Source organism: Nerophis ophidion, linkage group LG08 (genome assembly GCF_033978795.1).
Source record: "Nerophis ophidion isolate RoL-2023_Sa linkage group LG08, RoL_Noph_v1.0, whole genome shotgun sequence".
Lineage (NCBI taxonomy): Eukaryota > Metazoa > Chordata > Actinopteri > Syngnathiformes > Syngnathidae > Nerophis > Nerophis ophidion.
In genome coordinates this window covers 30,509,059-30,524,561 of record NC_084618.1, presented here as the reverse complement: position 1 = coordinate 30,524,561, position 15,503 = coordinate 30,509,059, and the positions used below count along the sequence as shown (strand labels likewise).

Here is a 15,503-nt window from a genome sequence, read left to right as displayed (position 1 = left end):
GTGTGTGTGTGTGTGTGTGTGTGTGTGTGTGTGTGTGTGTGTGTGTGTGTGTGTGTGTGTGTGTGTGTCACTCCACTTCACAACCATGGATTCAGGGTACATGTGTGGGAGAGCGCTTTGTTGCCATTCAGGGTGCTACGGCGTTGAGTCACATGACTCGGGAGGAAGACACTGGCAGTATGGCGGCCCATCCATCAGAACTGGCCTGGAGTGCTGCTGCGTGGAGGCCAGTCAAAGTAGAGTCTCCGTAGCGAGAGTGTTTTTAAAAGAGCCTCCAGTGAATAGTGAATAGGTGTGTGTGTGCGTGTGTGTGCGTACGTGTCTCATTGCGTTGCCTGCATAGAGGGGAATGACTGAAAGGAGTGCGTTCCTCCTTGCCAAGTTTGGCATTAACGAGAGGGCGGGGCTAATTGATTGCATTAACTCCCTTACCACAACATCGGTGCACAAGCTAATGAGCTAGCAGGCCACTTCTTGGAAATGTAGCCCTCTTACAAAAGTGTACTTTGGTTTGTCTTTACGTTAGCTGCGTTCCACTCAAGACGAAAAAGATTCACTTTACTTTACTTTTTCCTTTGATTTTTGTAATGTTTTTATGTGACGAAAAGAGCCGTACTTGCCAACTAGGGATGATGTTTGATAAGAAATTATCGAGTTCGAGCCTATTATCGAATCCTCTTATCGAACCGATTCCTTATCGATTCTCTTATCGAGTCCAGATAGGTTGTTGTACGTGGGGAAAAAAAACAATATTTGGTTTAACAAAAGCTCACTTTTATTATATAAGAAAAAAATAAAAACTAATAAATATTGACTGTTACCCCCCTAAAAAATAAAAGAAATAAATATTGACTGTTGTTACCCAAAGTATATTAAGTGGGATTTTTCAGAAAAACTAATATATACCGTAACACAAAAACAACCTGTCTATGTGATCACTATAGGTGTATAAATAATGATATAGTGTTAAATAAAATCAGTCCCTTGGGCACAAAACTGAAAACAATACAGCTCTCCAAAAAGTGCACTTCTGCTACTATTTGAAATAACTGTTTGTTATGATGCTTTGACATTTTTGCACTTAATTTCTTAATTGAAAGAAAATTCTATGAAGAGGAAAGTTGTTTGCAAATGTGGTTACAATTTTAAAATATGAAAAGTTAAAGCTAAAAAAAGAAATACACTTTATTGAGTTAACATTATTTCTTTATGAGCTAGGGAATAAAACAACTACACTACCCAGCATGCAACGGGAGTGACGAGCATGCACGGTAGCCCCGAAAAATGTTGCTGCATGTCGTCACCCGGCAGTAAACGTCAAGAACTCAGCCAACACGCCTCATCTGCATTATTTATAATTAGACTGACAACACATATACAGTGTGATTTGGCTTTGTTTACAAGGAAAGAAAAACAAAAGGGGGATATGTTGTATATATATATGTATGTGCTGCGGTTGCTTTAAGAACGTTGCGACAGTTGCCGTAAAGGAGGTGCGTTGCTAGCCTGGTTGCTATGTTTCCGGTTGGTCGTAAAAGTGTTGGTCATGTGTTTGTACGCTGCTCAAATCTCTCAATAAAGTGATTTATTGGATTATGTCTTTTGTTTTGAACTTTATTACACCTTGGAGCGCTTTTTCCCGTCCGTTTTTTTCCTGCTTTTGCTATCTGCGCCTAATGACTGAGCTACGTGCCGTCGTTTCTTGTGATGTCTCACGGAGCATTTCTGGTCGGAACCGATTCGAATAAAGAACCAACTCTTTTTCTTTACTATAGTGGTCTCGATAACAGTTATCAAAAAGGGGTTCGAGTCCGAGGACTTGGTTCTTTTCTTATCGAACAACCGGGAAAACCGGTTTCGAGTATCATCCCTTTTGCCAACCCTCCCAAATTTTTTGGGAGACTCACGAATTTCAGTGCCTCTCCCGAAAATCTCCCGGGACAACCCTTCTCCGGAATTTCTCTCCATTTCCAGCTGGACTTGAGTGAGGACAGCCTGTCGTCACGTCCGCTTTTCTTCCATATAAACTGCGTGCCGGCCCAGTCACGTTATAACATCTACGGTTATTGGAGAGTGCACAACTGCACACACGACAAGAAGGAGACTATTATATATGTCTCCGTTATCCATAGGTTTATCTATAACCCATAAAGTAAGCAGGCACGGAGCGATTTCTCAGCGTGTGTTTATTCAAGTCGGCACGTTTATACACTGACACACAACATCCGGAATCCCATCATGTGCTGTTTCAAAAATACGGCAAGTAGTAACGTCCAATAAAGGATAGTGACAGAGAATAGAATGAGGATGGACAATTCAACCCTAAACTCACTCCTTTCCTGCAAATTAAATGTCACAGATGCTGCCCATACCTATGCTCCTTCAACAAAGGCTTTGCTACTGGCTGCAAAGCATTGGACTTTCAAATACAACAATGAGTAGAGAGGAGTGTTATGTGTGTGTATATGTGTAAATAAATGAACACTGAAATTCAAGTATTTCTTACATCCATCCATCCATCCATTTCTACCACATTTTCCCTTTGGGGTCGCGGGGGGCGCTGGTGCCTATCTCAGCTACAATCGGGCGGACGGCGGTGTATACCCTGGACAAGTCGCCAACTCATCGCAGGGGCAACACAGATAGACAGACAACCTTCACACACTAGGGCCAATATATATATATATATATATATTAGGGCTGGGCAAGGATTAAACATTTTAATCGAAGTTAATCGCACTATTTCTCCGATTAATCGCGATTAACTGCATTGTATACGCAAAGCCCAATAATGAATTCAAAAGTAGTGTGTAGTGCACCTTTATTGGAATATTCTCCCACATGAACACAAGCACCAAAACATTTGTTGTGCAAACACAATTTAAATCAGTCCTTGTTAAACAGTAGCATTTAAATAGCATATTTTATGGAAATCAACTCAAAAACTGTAAATACAAACATTTAAGCTTATTGCCACTGCCAAGGTATTTAAGTTATCCTGTTTGTTATGGAAAATAAATATAATCTACATACAAATCTCTGAGCCACAATCATAACATCTGAACCGGCAATTACTGAGGTAACAGCAGACACATTTTTTTTATCAGGGATCTTATGTTTAAAAAACCTATATTATAGGCTGTTTTAGGGAATTTTTGCTCAAATTATCCGTAGTAGCAACTTTAATAATGTTGTGTTTATTCTGTGTAGTGCACTTAAAATAATTATGACCATATCTAGGAATTGATATGATGGGAATTTTCCGATTGTTTGCTTGGTGCTTTGATAAACTGAACGCATATACATGGTACTATATTGTGATATTATGAGCCAGGGAAAAAAAGAATTGGCCTACCCAGCATGCAACAGGAGTGACGAGCATGCGCGGTAGCCCGGTATAGGTTGTGTAGCCATGACGGCATCTTGTATGTTGTGATATGCACGCTCTGAAAGAACTCAGCCAACACTCCTCGTCTGCATTATTCATAAATAGACAGACAAAACATATAGTCCGCTGCTTCACAGGTTGCTGGATGTAGCCGGCAAAGTATTCCCATGCTAGCTAGCCGGTCTAGCAAGCACGCGTCATTCAGTCCAAAACGGCCCGATCTATCCACATTCAGAATTGTCTGGCGGTCGGAAGTGATCCCGGAGTGACCACGCTGTAAGCCAGCCATGAAATTTGCAGAATTGTCCGGTATTTTTGCCAAATGTTCCATCTTTACCAAGAGCCCCTCGACGCCGAAGCCCATCCGGGCGACGCCATCTTGTTAAGAAAAGGCGTTAACAAAATAAAAGCATGTAAACAACATACGCAAATGTGCGATAAAATAATTGTCGGCGTTAATAGATTGATGAGTTAACTCGTAATTAACGCATTAGATTGCCCACCCCTAATATATATATATATATATATATATATATATATATATATATATATATATATATATATATATATATATGTATATATATATTTATATATATATATTTATATATATATATTTATATATATACATATATATATATATATATATATATATATATATACATACATATATATATATATATATATATATATATATATATATATATATATATATATATATATATATATCATACTAGACCTGGGGTGGGCTGGGGGCATGGTCGGGGGCGGGGCGGGGCATGGTTAAGAGGGGAGGAGTATATAGCTAGAATTCACCAAGTCAAGTATTTCATTTATATATATACCGTATATTACCAAATAGTAGCCCGGGTATTTATTTCCAAAAATTATTTTTGGAGACGGGCGTTTAAAAGAAGCAGGTGGTTATTTACACAAGGGTTTTATTTATTTTTGCACCAGCCTGCACCAGGCCATTATTTGGTTACAATGGTTACTGTCCAGTATTTTTTTTTTCATACAAAAAACTTTAAATGTAAAAGCTATTGTAAACATACAAACAAAAAAACAGAGGCTATCAAAAGACAAGAGATCAACAAGGCCTCAACATGACAGTAGTGCAACAATTGTCAACTAGAATACCAATACAAAAAATAAATAACGTTTTTTTTTAAAAAGCAGCCTACCAGGAAAAATAAAATTATGGTACCAAGTACTGAAGTATAAAACCCACCATCAAAACAGAACAATAACAGTGTCACTTAAATAAAATAAAGGCTACAGTACTCCAAGTTTTAAATAAAGCAGTATGCAGGAAAAATAAAATTATGGTACCAAGTACTCTATAAAGCCATCAAAACAATAATACTGCAGCAAATGCAACCCCAAATGCAACTCAAACCCACTCATCATCCGCCTCTTCCTCCCCTTTTTCCTCCTCCTCTTCCACACCCTCCTCTCCCTCACCCCCTCATCATCCTCCTCCTCTTCAATCACAAGTTCATTGAGGAACGGCTGTTCCTTATCACTCTCCTCCACTTCCTGAACCACAGCAGCAGCCTGCTGTCTAGCCCTCAACAGCATCTCTCTGCCTGACATGGCTGTCCCTCCTTGAGGCAGTAAATGAGCTGGTCCTCACTCCCATCAGCTGCCACCGTCAGCCCACACACCCTGTAGGATACCAGAAAGCAACAATCAGCTATTGCTACTGTTTGCAACACACACACACACACACACGCACACACACACATACACACAGCCAGCCAGCCTACCTTGAATGAGTTGATCAGAGTGTCCCGATCCAGAGCATCCCAGGCTCCCAGGACCCAGTCGACCAGGAGGCGGTTGTAAAGGGCTCTCAGGTTCCCTAACTTGGTGTAGGTCTTGTCTTTATCACCAGCCATCCAGTTATCATAGTAGTCACGGAGCTGCGCTTTGAAAGGGCCATGCCACACAACATCGGGGGCCTGCAGGTACTTTGTGCAACCTCCAGATATAACAGCCATTGTAAGGTTGTAGCCCCTTTTGAGCTCTCCCTTCGTACGAGTCGCATGCAAGTAGCCTCGGCCCGAAGTGAAATTTCCCCACTGCCCCCTGGAGCCAATATGTCAGGTCATTATTAAACCAGCCATTCTTGGAGGAAGCTATGATCACCCCAGGGATGCTCTGCATAGCCTTTACATCACGGACACAGCACCTTTAAACACAATGTAAGGCTTCAGCTTTGTCCCGTCTGCTTTGGCTGCAAGAGCCACCGTGACGCGTGCCTTCTGGTGGCCAGTGGTTTTGAGGCAGATGGAGCGGGTGCCCCTCTCATTGACCGTACTAGAACCAACCATGTCAAACCAGACGGCTGTTTCATCCATGGCGATGATATTCTTGGGCTGGATTTTCTTGGCCTCTATCTGTTTAGTAAAGAAAACGAGGAAGTTGACAATCTTCTCGACGGGAATTTGGAGGTCTCAAGGTTGGCAAGTATGAAAAGAGCCCATAGCCAATGCTTGGCGCCATCTTAGAAGTATGCTAACTTGCCCTAGGTCATCGTGCTAACGTTTTCAATCAATCAATCAATCAATCAATCAATATAGCCTCTAAATCACAAGTGTCAAAGCGCTTCAAAAGCCACAACGTCATCCTCGGTTCAGATCCCACATAAGGGCAAGGAAAAACTCACAACCCAGTGGGATGTCAATGAGAATGACTATGAGAAACCTTGGAGAGGACCGCAGATGTGAGTGACAATTTTCCCTCCAATTTTTCATATGTGTGAGCAAACGCCAAAACTCCTTGAGCATTCAGTGGCGCACATGTGAGCGACAGCAGACGTGCACACTGTTATGCGCTTATTTTTTTTATTCGATTTTGTACCCAATTACCTCAGGCGCGTACCTTAGAGCAGTGGTTCTCAACCTTTTTTCAGTGATGTACCCCCTGTGAAAATTTTGTTTAATTCAAGTACCCCCTAATCAGAGCAAATAATTTTTGGTTGAAAAAAAAAGAGATAAAGAAGTAAAATACAGCACTATGTCATCAGTTTCTGATTTATTAAATTGTATAACAGTGCAAAAATATTGCTCATTTGTAGGGGTCTTTCTTGAACTATTTGGAAAAAAAAGATATAAAAATAACTAAAAACTTGTTGAAAAATAAACACGTGATTCAATTATGAATAAAGTTTTCTACACATAAAAGTAATCATCAACTTAAAGTCCCCTCTTTGGGGATTGTAATAGAGATCCATCTTAATTCTAAACATTTCTTCACAAAAAATGAAATCTTTAACATCAATATTTATGGAACATGTCCACAAAAAAATCTAGCTGTCAACACTGAATATTGCTCTGTTGCATTTCTTTTCACAGTTTATGAACTTACATTCATATTTTGTTGAAGTATTATTCAATAAATATATTTATAAAGGATTTTTGAATTTTTGCTATTTTTAGAATATTTAAAAAAAATCTCACGTACCCCTTAGCATACCTTCAAGTACCCCCAGGGGTACGCGTACCCCCATTTGAGAACCACTGCCTTAGCGGGATCGTTGGTGGGGGACCATGCTATGTTTTATATGCTAGCATTTTATGCCAACGTTTCTTACCAGATTTTAGGCTAATTTGTATGTTTAAACCTAAAAATCATTGTCTGTGATACTTAGTGCTAGCATGCTAATGAGTTTTTTAGTTGTTGTTTTTTTTGTTAATTTTGTATGTTGCACCATCTTAGAAGTATGCTAATGTCTTTCATATTAGCATGCTAACATTTTATGCTAGCTTTTAAGGTAAATGCGTATGTTAAACCTAAAAACCAGGAATTTTGGTACTTGGCGCAACCTTGGAAGTAAGCTAACGTCTCTTATATTATCATGCTAGCGTTTTATGCTAGCATTTATTGCTCATGTTTCATGCTAGACTTTAAGCTAATTTCTATGTTTAAACCTAAAAATCATGGTTTGTAATACTTGTTGCTAGCATGCTAACGTTTTTTGCTTGTTTTTTTTTTTTTCAAACTAATGTTGTACGTTTAAACCTTAACATCTGGATTTTTCGTACTTTGCACCATCTTGGAAGTATGCTAATGTCTTCATGTTAACATGTTATGCTAGCTTTTTAGCTAATTTCATATGTTTAAACCTAAAAATCCGGATATTTTTAATCTTGGCAGTATCTTGGAAGTATGCTAACGTCTCTTATATTGGCATGCTGACATTATCATGTTATGATTCCGGAGCGCGGCCACCACTGCTGCTCACTGCTTCCCTCACCTCCCAGGGGGTGGAACAAGGGGATGGGTCGAATGTAGAGGTTAATTTCACCACACCTACTGTGTGTGTGACTATCAGTGGTACTTAATGTGTTTGATAGCTTTTTTGATCATTATGTATGTTTAAACCTTAAAATCAGTAGCTTTCATACTCGGCTTCATCTTGGAAGTATGCTAACATCTCTTATATTAGCATGTTAAAGTTTTGTGTGAGCATTTTATGCTAACAATTCATGCTAGATTTTAAGCTAATTTGTTCCATGGAGAATGACTTAAGACGTTACGAATAGACGGGCCTGGCACTTTAAGGCTGGTGAAGAGGGTTTGTGTCACAAACAGCAAAAAGTGAACATGTATACTTGATCAAAGTGTTTTTAGCTTGTTTACCCCAACGTTATTATGTGAAACTGAGATAATGACTCAACACCTTCTGACTAGACGGGCGTGTATTTGCGATCTGGGGAAGTCGGGGAAAAACTGTTCAATTGACACTCACAGCAAAAAGAGAGACTGTATACATTTAAACACAAGTGTGTTATTTGTTTGTTAGTCCTGGTTTTACAGATTGGCAAAAACGCTTTTGACTAGATGGGCCTGACTTTACAATCAGGCATGTTCAAACTTTTTCCCACTGAGGGCCTTTACCTGCTACACATGGTGCAATCGAATGTGAGCAATATGCATTAATTATTGCTCATTTAAAACAATTTTGTTGTTGTTTTACTTTTGTAGCTTTATGTAGAAATGTATGTTTATCGGTAGACGTTTTTAGTGTGTTTACTCCAACGTTATTTTGTGTTCAGAGATAATGATTCAACACCTTATGACTAGACGGGCCTGGATTTGTGTTCTGGGAAATGGGGGAAAAAAACTGTTCCATTGTGACACTAACAGCAAAAACAGAGACCTTAAAAAGAGACCTTTGAACAAAAGTGCGTTATTGGTCTGTATGTTGATCCTGGTCTTACAAATTGGCTAAAACTCTTTTGACTAAATGGGCCTGACTTTAAATCAGGCTTTCCCAAACCTTTTCCCACTGAATTCCGTTTGTCTATGCATGGTGTAATGGTATGTGCGCAACATGCATTATTTATTGCGCATTTTTTTATTTTATTTGTTGTGTTTTACTTTTGCAGTCATATGTAGAAACATTTTTAGTTTGTTTATCCGTACGTTCGTTTGTGTTCCTAGTTAATGACTCAACACCTTATGGCTATCTGGGCCTGGATTTTACAATCTGGGAAGTGGGGGAAAACTGTTCCATTGTGACACTAAAAGTAAAAAGAGAGACTAAATACCTTTAAACAAAAGGGTGTTATTTTTATGTAAGTCCTAGTCTAACAGACTGGAAAACACACTTTCGACTAGATGGGCCTGACTTTACAATCAGGAGCTTCCCAACCTTTCCACTGTTTGTCAATGCGCGATTTCTATTATTCATTCCTCTTTTGTTGTTGTTGTTGTTTTAATTTAATTTTTTTTTTAATAATATGTTTAGCTTGGGGCAGCACGGTGGAAGAGTCTGCCTCACAATACGAAGGTCCTGAGTTCAATACCGGGCTCGGGATCTTCCTGTGTGGAGTTTGCATGCTCTCCCCGTAACTGTGTGGGTTCCCTCCGGGTACTCCGGCTTCTTCCCACCACAAAAAATATGCACCTGGGGATAGTTTGATTGGCAACACTAAAATGGCCCTAGTGTGGGATTGCGAGTGTGAATGTGGTCTGTCTCTCTGTTGGCCCTGTGATGAGGTGGCAACTTGTCCAGGGTGTACCCTGCGCTGGAAACGCAGCTGAGATAGGCTCCAGCACTTCCTGGTTTTGTTTGTTTCCATGCCAACCTCATTAGTTTTCACCTGTCACGTCCCTGTGCTCAGCCTCACCTGTTTTCACTAATCATCACAGCTATTTAAGTCACTCTTTTTCTTGTCTTCGTCCTGGGATCCTCACACTCGCACGCACCCTACCCATGCTGTTCAAACCCTCACGTCCTGTCCACAGTTCCATGCCGAGTAAGTTTATATATTTATGCCACAGTGTACTCTTTTTTTTCATGTCTTTAGTCTTGCCATTGTGTTGTTTAAGTTTATAGTTAAATTGTCTTTCATGCCCTTGAGCAAGTGTTTTTGTTTCCTGTTTATATTTTGTAGCCAAGTTTCTTCCTCCATTGTGAGCGCTTTTTGTTTATTTGTTTATTAAATAAACAACCATGTACTTACATTAGTGCCTGACTCGTCCCACATCATCCTTGCATCGAGGAAGCACAAACACCCACAGCCCCAGCCTGACAGAAGGATCCCAGCAAAACGGCTTCCTCGCAAATGATGTGGAAGAAATATTCCTCACGGAAGCGGACAAGCAGGAGATATTCCTGCCCCTCAACGCTGTCTGGCAGGTTCGCACCGTGCGGCTTTTCCTCACACACATTTTTTTTTCTGCAAATAATCAAAATAAGTCCAAAGTTCATGCCATGCCCCCCAGGACTCAAGCCCCCCCCCCCGAGCCACAAGAATTGTTTTCAAAAAATCAAACCAAGACAAATAAAGTACAAGATGGACAATGTAAAGAGGAAGATTCTGCCCTCTTCCTTTTCCAGCTCACGTTGAGATTGTCTGGGAGTCACTCCTTGAGGCGGGGGCTGGGAGTTTGTTTGTTGATTCTGCCCAGTGCATTGCCAAGCCACAGCGACCAGCAAGTTCCCGACTTCCAGTTTTTCAACCTGCCAAGCCACAGCGGCCAACACGGCCACCTCCACCAGTCTTTCGGCCTGCTAAGCCGCAGCTTCCAGCGAGGCCACCTGCGTCAAGTCCAAGACCAAGTCCACATCCAGCTCCAAGACCGAGTCCACGTCAAAGTCCAAGTCCACGTCAAAGTCCAAGTCCAGTACCAAGTCCAAGACCAAGTCCGATGCTAGCACCAAGTCCAGGTCTAAGGCTAGCTCCAAGTTCAGGTCTGATGCTAGCACCAAGTTCAAGTCCAAGTCCAAGGCTAGCACCACGACCTGCTCCACGGCTAGCACCGCGACCAAGTCCAAGGCTGGCGCCACGACCTGCTCCACATCAAAGTCCTCGTCAAAGTCCACGTCCACGGCTGGTACCAGTGCCAGCTCCACGTAGCCAAGCGCCGCCAGTGCCAGCTCCACGTAGCCAAGCGCCGCCAGTGTCAGCTCCACGTAGCCAAGCGCCGCCAGTGGCAGCTCCACATAGCCAAGCGCCGCCAGTGTCAGCTCCACGTAGCCAAGCGCCGCCAGTGGCAGCTCCACATAGCCAAGCGCCGCCAGTGCCAGCTCCACGTAGCCAAGCGCCGCCAGTGTCAGCTCCACGTAGCCAAGCGCCGCCAGTGGCAGCTCCACGTAGCCAAGCGCCGCCAGTGGCAGCTCCACGTCGACCGCCAAGCCCAAGTCCACGTCGACCGCCAAGCCCACGTCGACCGCCAAGCCCAAGTCGACCGCCAAGCCCACGTCAACCGCCAAGCCCAAGCCCACGTCGACCGCCAAGCCCACGTCGACCGCCAAGTCCACGTCGACCGCCAAGTCCACGTCGACCGCCAAGTCCACGCCGACCGCCAAGCCCAAGTCCACGCCGACCGCCAACACCTGCCACGATGACGACGCTCCCGCCATATCCCCCCCCCGCCCTCCCATGACTCTCGATCATAGTTTTGTTTTGTTTTTTGTTTTGGACATCTGGGAGCTGTTTTTAACGGGGGGGCTCTGTCACACCTATGGATCATGTTTTGTTTTGTCATGTTATGTTTTTGATTTTGGACAATCAGTCACGTTTTGCACTTCCTGGTTTTGTTTGTTTTCATGCCAACCTCATTAGTTTTCACCGGTCACGTCCCTGTTCTCAGCCTCACCTGTTTTCACTAATCATCACAGCTATTTAAGTCACTCTTTTTCTTGTCTTCGTCCTGGGATCCTCACACTCGCACGCACCCTACCCATGCTGTTCAAACCCTCACGTCCTGTCCACAGTTCCATGCCGAGTAAGTTTATATATTTATGCCACAGTGTACTCTTTTGTTTCATGTCTTTAGTCTTGCCATCGTGCTGTTTAAGTTTATAGTTAAATTGTCTTTCATGCCCTTGAGCAAGTGTTTTTGTTTCCTGTTTATATTTTGTGGCCAAGTTTCTTCCTCCATTGAGAGCGCTTTTTTTTATTTGTTTATTAAATAAACAACCATGTACTTACATTCATGCCTGACTCGTCCCACATCATCCTTGCATCGAGGAAGCACAAACATCCACAGCCCCAGCCTGACATTTTGTTTCTTTATACCTACGTTCTTTTGTGTTCCTAGAAATGACTTAACACCTTATAGCTGGACAGGCCTAAATTTAGCATTTTGGGAAGTGGGGGAAAAACTGTTCCATTGTGACACTAACCGCAAAAAGAGAGACTAAATAACTTTAAACAAAATTGTGTTATTTGTGTGTTAGTCCTGGTCTTACAGATTGGCAAAAACACTTTGACTAGCTGCGTGCCCAAACTTTTTCCCGCTGAGGGCCTTTATCTGCTATGCATGGTACAATCGTGTGCGCGCGATATGCAAATATTATTGCTCTTTTTTTATTTAATTTTTTGTTGTGTTTTTCTTTTGCAGTTTTATGTAGAAATATTTGTAGTTTGTTTATCCGTCCGTTTTTTTGTGTTCCTAATTAATGACTCAGGCGCCAGCGCCCCCCGCGACCCCAAAAGGAATTAAGCGGTAGGAAATGGATGGATGGATGGATGGATTAATGACTCAACACCTTATGGGCCTGGATTTTTCATTCTGAGAAGTGGGGGAAAAAGTGTTCCATTGTGACACTAACAGCAAAAATCAAAAGTTAATACTTTTAAACAAAAGTGTGTTATTTGTGTGTTAGTCCTGGTCTTACAGATTGGCAAAAACACTTTTGACGAGATTGGCCTGACTTTAAAATCAGGCGTGTTCAAACCTTTTTCCACACGGTGCAATCATATGGGCGCAATATGAATTATTTATTGCATATTTTTGGATTTGTTTTCTTGTATGACTTTTGTAGCTGTATGTTGAAATCGCAGCACTGTAGTGGTGAACGTTTTGTCTCTGCGCTGCAACCACATAACTTTGCCAATGTGGGACCAATAAAATCTATCTTATTCTAACCTACCACCTCCACAAGGAGGTATATTTAATTGGGGTTTGTTTGTTAGTCTGTAATTTTGTAAGTTAGTTAGTTAGTTAGTTAGTTAGTTAGTTAGCAACACAGCTCAAAAAGTTATTGGCGAACGTTGATTAAACTTTTAGGAAATTTCAGAAATGGAACAATTGATTTGATTTTAAAGCTGATTTAATCATTTCTACTTGATTACCTTATGTTTACGTCACGTCACAAGGCTCAACTTCTGTGTAGGGATGACAGACAAGAGGGTTCGCTCTGTTTAGTTTAGCAACATACTTCAAAAAGGTAAGGCTGGATTTTGATGAAACTTTCAGGAAATGAAAGAAATGAAATGAAAAAAACAATTTATTGGGGGTGATTTGGATCATTGTCTGATTTAAAAAAAAAAACATTGAGCCTGGCTGAGGTCTGCGCTCTTTGGGTGCTTTTCTAGTCATTTGTGTTATCAGAAAATCATATTTAAGCTTCTTTTCACTACACCACACCATTTTTGCACTTTTTTTTTTTTCATTTTTGTATCTATTTAAAGAAAGAAAAATTTGCTGAGAACCGCAAAAACAATGTTTTGGACACCCCTGTTCTGGGGCGATCCCGCCGTGACACTTACGGCTGAAATAGAAAGTACGGCTGGACTTTCACCGCAGAAGGCGCGCACGTTGGAGGAAAAACAAATATCTTGGCTTCTGGCGGTTTCCTGCTCGAGCATTTTGTCCGGTGGCCTTCAAAGCGGAGCGCCAATGAGAAACATGTTTCACATTGTCAGTCATCTTTGATGTATTACGGAATGAAACGCTCTTAAAGTCACAGCACTTCTAACATACACTTCCTGTCAGTTGGCACAATAACGTTGCATGGCTGTAGTTGTGGTTTTCAGTTTATTCCTAACTTCACATTTTTTCAGTTTCTCATTACAACATGTGCGAAGAAGAGTAGGGAGAAACAAAACTCATTTTCCATTTTCCATTTCAGTTCAATTACTCACACATAATTAACTTCCTGCTCTCCAATTATACACAATTTACCCCACATAGCAAATAATACATTTCTCAATAAGTAGGTCAATCATTAAAAAAATATATAATTAATAAATAATATTATCGTATTTTTTAATAAAGAAAATTTACTTTCATCAAATAGCATTATTTTAGTTTTACTGAGGTTAAGGATAGTCTGTTTTTGTCAAACCATCTTTTTAATTTGTTCCTTTCTTCTGTTATTATTTGTATTAGCTTTTGTGTGTTCTCTTTTGAACAAAACACTCGTGTTGTCCTCAAATAATACTAACTTTAAGCATTTTGTAACTTTACAGATGTTGTTTGTATAAACCTGTATGGAGCTTTCAAAATTAATGGTGCCTTCACAGATGTGTAAGATACCCATGCTTTGGGCACTAATAAACCCCCGTACCATCACAGATGCTGGCTTTTGAACTTTGCGCCTTTTCCTCTTTATTCCGTAGGACACGATTCCACAGTTTCCAAAAACTATTTGAAATGTGGACTCGTCAGACCACAGAACCCTTTCCCACTTTGCATCAGTTCATCTTAGATGATCTTGGGCCCAGAGAAGCCGGCGGCGTTTCTGGGTGTTGTTGATGAATGGCTTTTGCTTTGCACAGTAGAGTTTTAACTTGCACTTACAGATGTAGCGACCAACTGTAGTTACTGACAGTGGTTTTCTGAATTGTTCCTGAGACCATGTGGTGATATCCTTTACACACTGATGTCGCTTTTTGATGCAGTACCGCCTAAAGGAACGAAGGTCCGTAATATCATCGCTTACGTGCAGTGATTTCTCCAGATTCTCTGAACCTTTTGATGATATTATGGACCGTAGATGGTGAAATCCCCAAGTTTCGTGCTGGTTAATAAATAATGTTCTTAAACAATTTGTTGACAAAGTGGTAACCCTTGCCCTATCCTTGAAAGCTTCTTTTATACCCAATCATGGCACCCACCCGTTGCCAATTAGCCTGTTCACCTGTGGGATGTTCCAAATGAGTGTTTGATGAGCATTCCTCAGCTTTCTCAGTCTTTGCCACTTGTGCCAGCTTTTTGGCAACATGTTGCAGGCATCAAATTCCAAATGAGCTAATATTTGCAAATAATAGCAAAGTTTTCCAGTTTGAACGTTAACTATCTTGTCTTTGCAGTCTATTCAATTGAATATAGGTTGAAATGGATTTGCAAAGCATTGTATTCTGTTTTTATTTATGATTTACACAACATGCCAACTTCACTGGGCTTGGGTTTTGTATTTGCAATTCATCTTTGCTGTCTCAACCCTATTCGAGGCTGATAACAGCCCCTTGTTTCTTTGTTGCCTTTTTCTCGTTTAGAACTAAAACTGTGCGGCCCAGCAGCCCTTTGAGGCCCGAAGAGTCAGTTTTTTTGGCCCACGGCGTATTGTCCGAAAACAGCAACAATGAAAATGTCAGAAAAAGGGTAAAAATTCTGACTTTAAGGAGGAAAAAGCTGAAATGTTCACACTAATAATTAATATTAATATACTTTGACACATATAGCCCAAAGTTCTGTCTTTAAATATATATGTATGTAATATCTGTTTTTTAAAATATTTATTTTACAATAAAAAAATACTAAAATGAGCCCCGAATACTTGACTTTTCAGAATCCCATGGTGAAAAAAGTTTAGACACCCTCCATCTCAAATATTAGAAGCTCTTGAAATAACATTATTAAATTGTTTTTT

At 40.9% G+C, this 15,503-nt stretch overlaps 1 protein-coding gene across 4 annotated transcripts in view; it reads left to right on the top strand.

The window, feature by feature from the left end:
* The window catches only part of garnl3 (GTPase activating Rap/RanGAP domain like 3), a 224,577-nt gene that overhangs the window by 14,001 nt on the left and 195,073 nt on the right, over nucleotides 1-15,503 (top strand). The window lies entirely within an intron of this gene.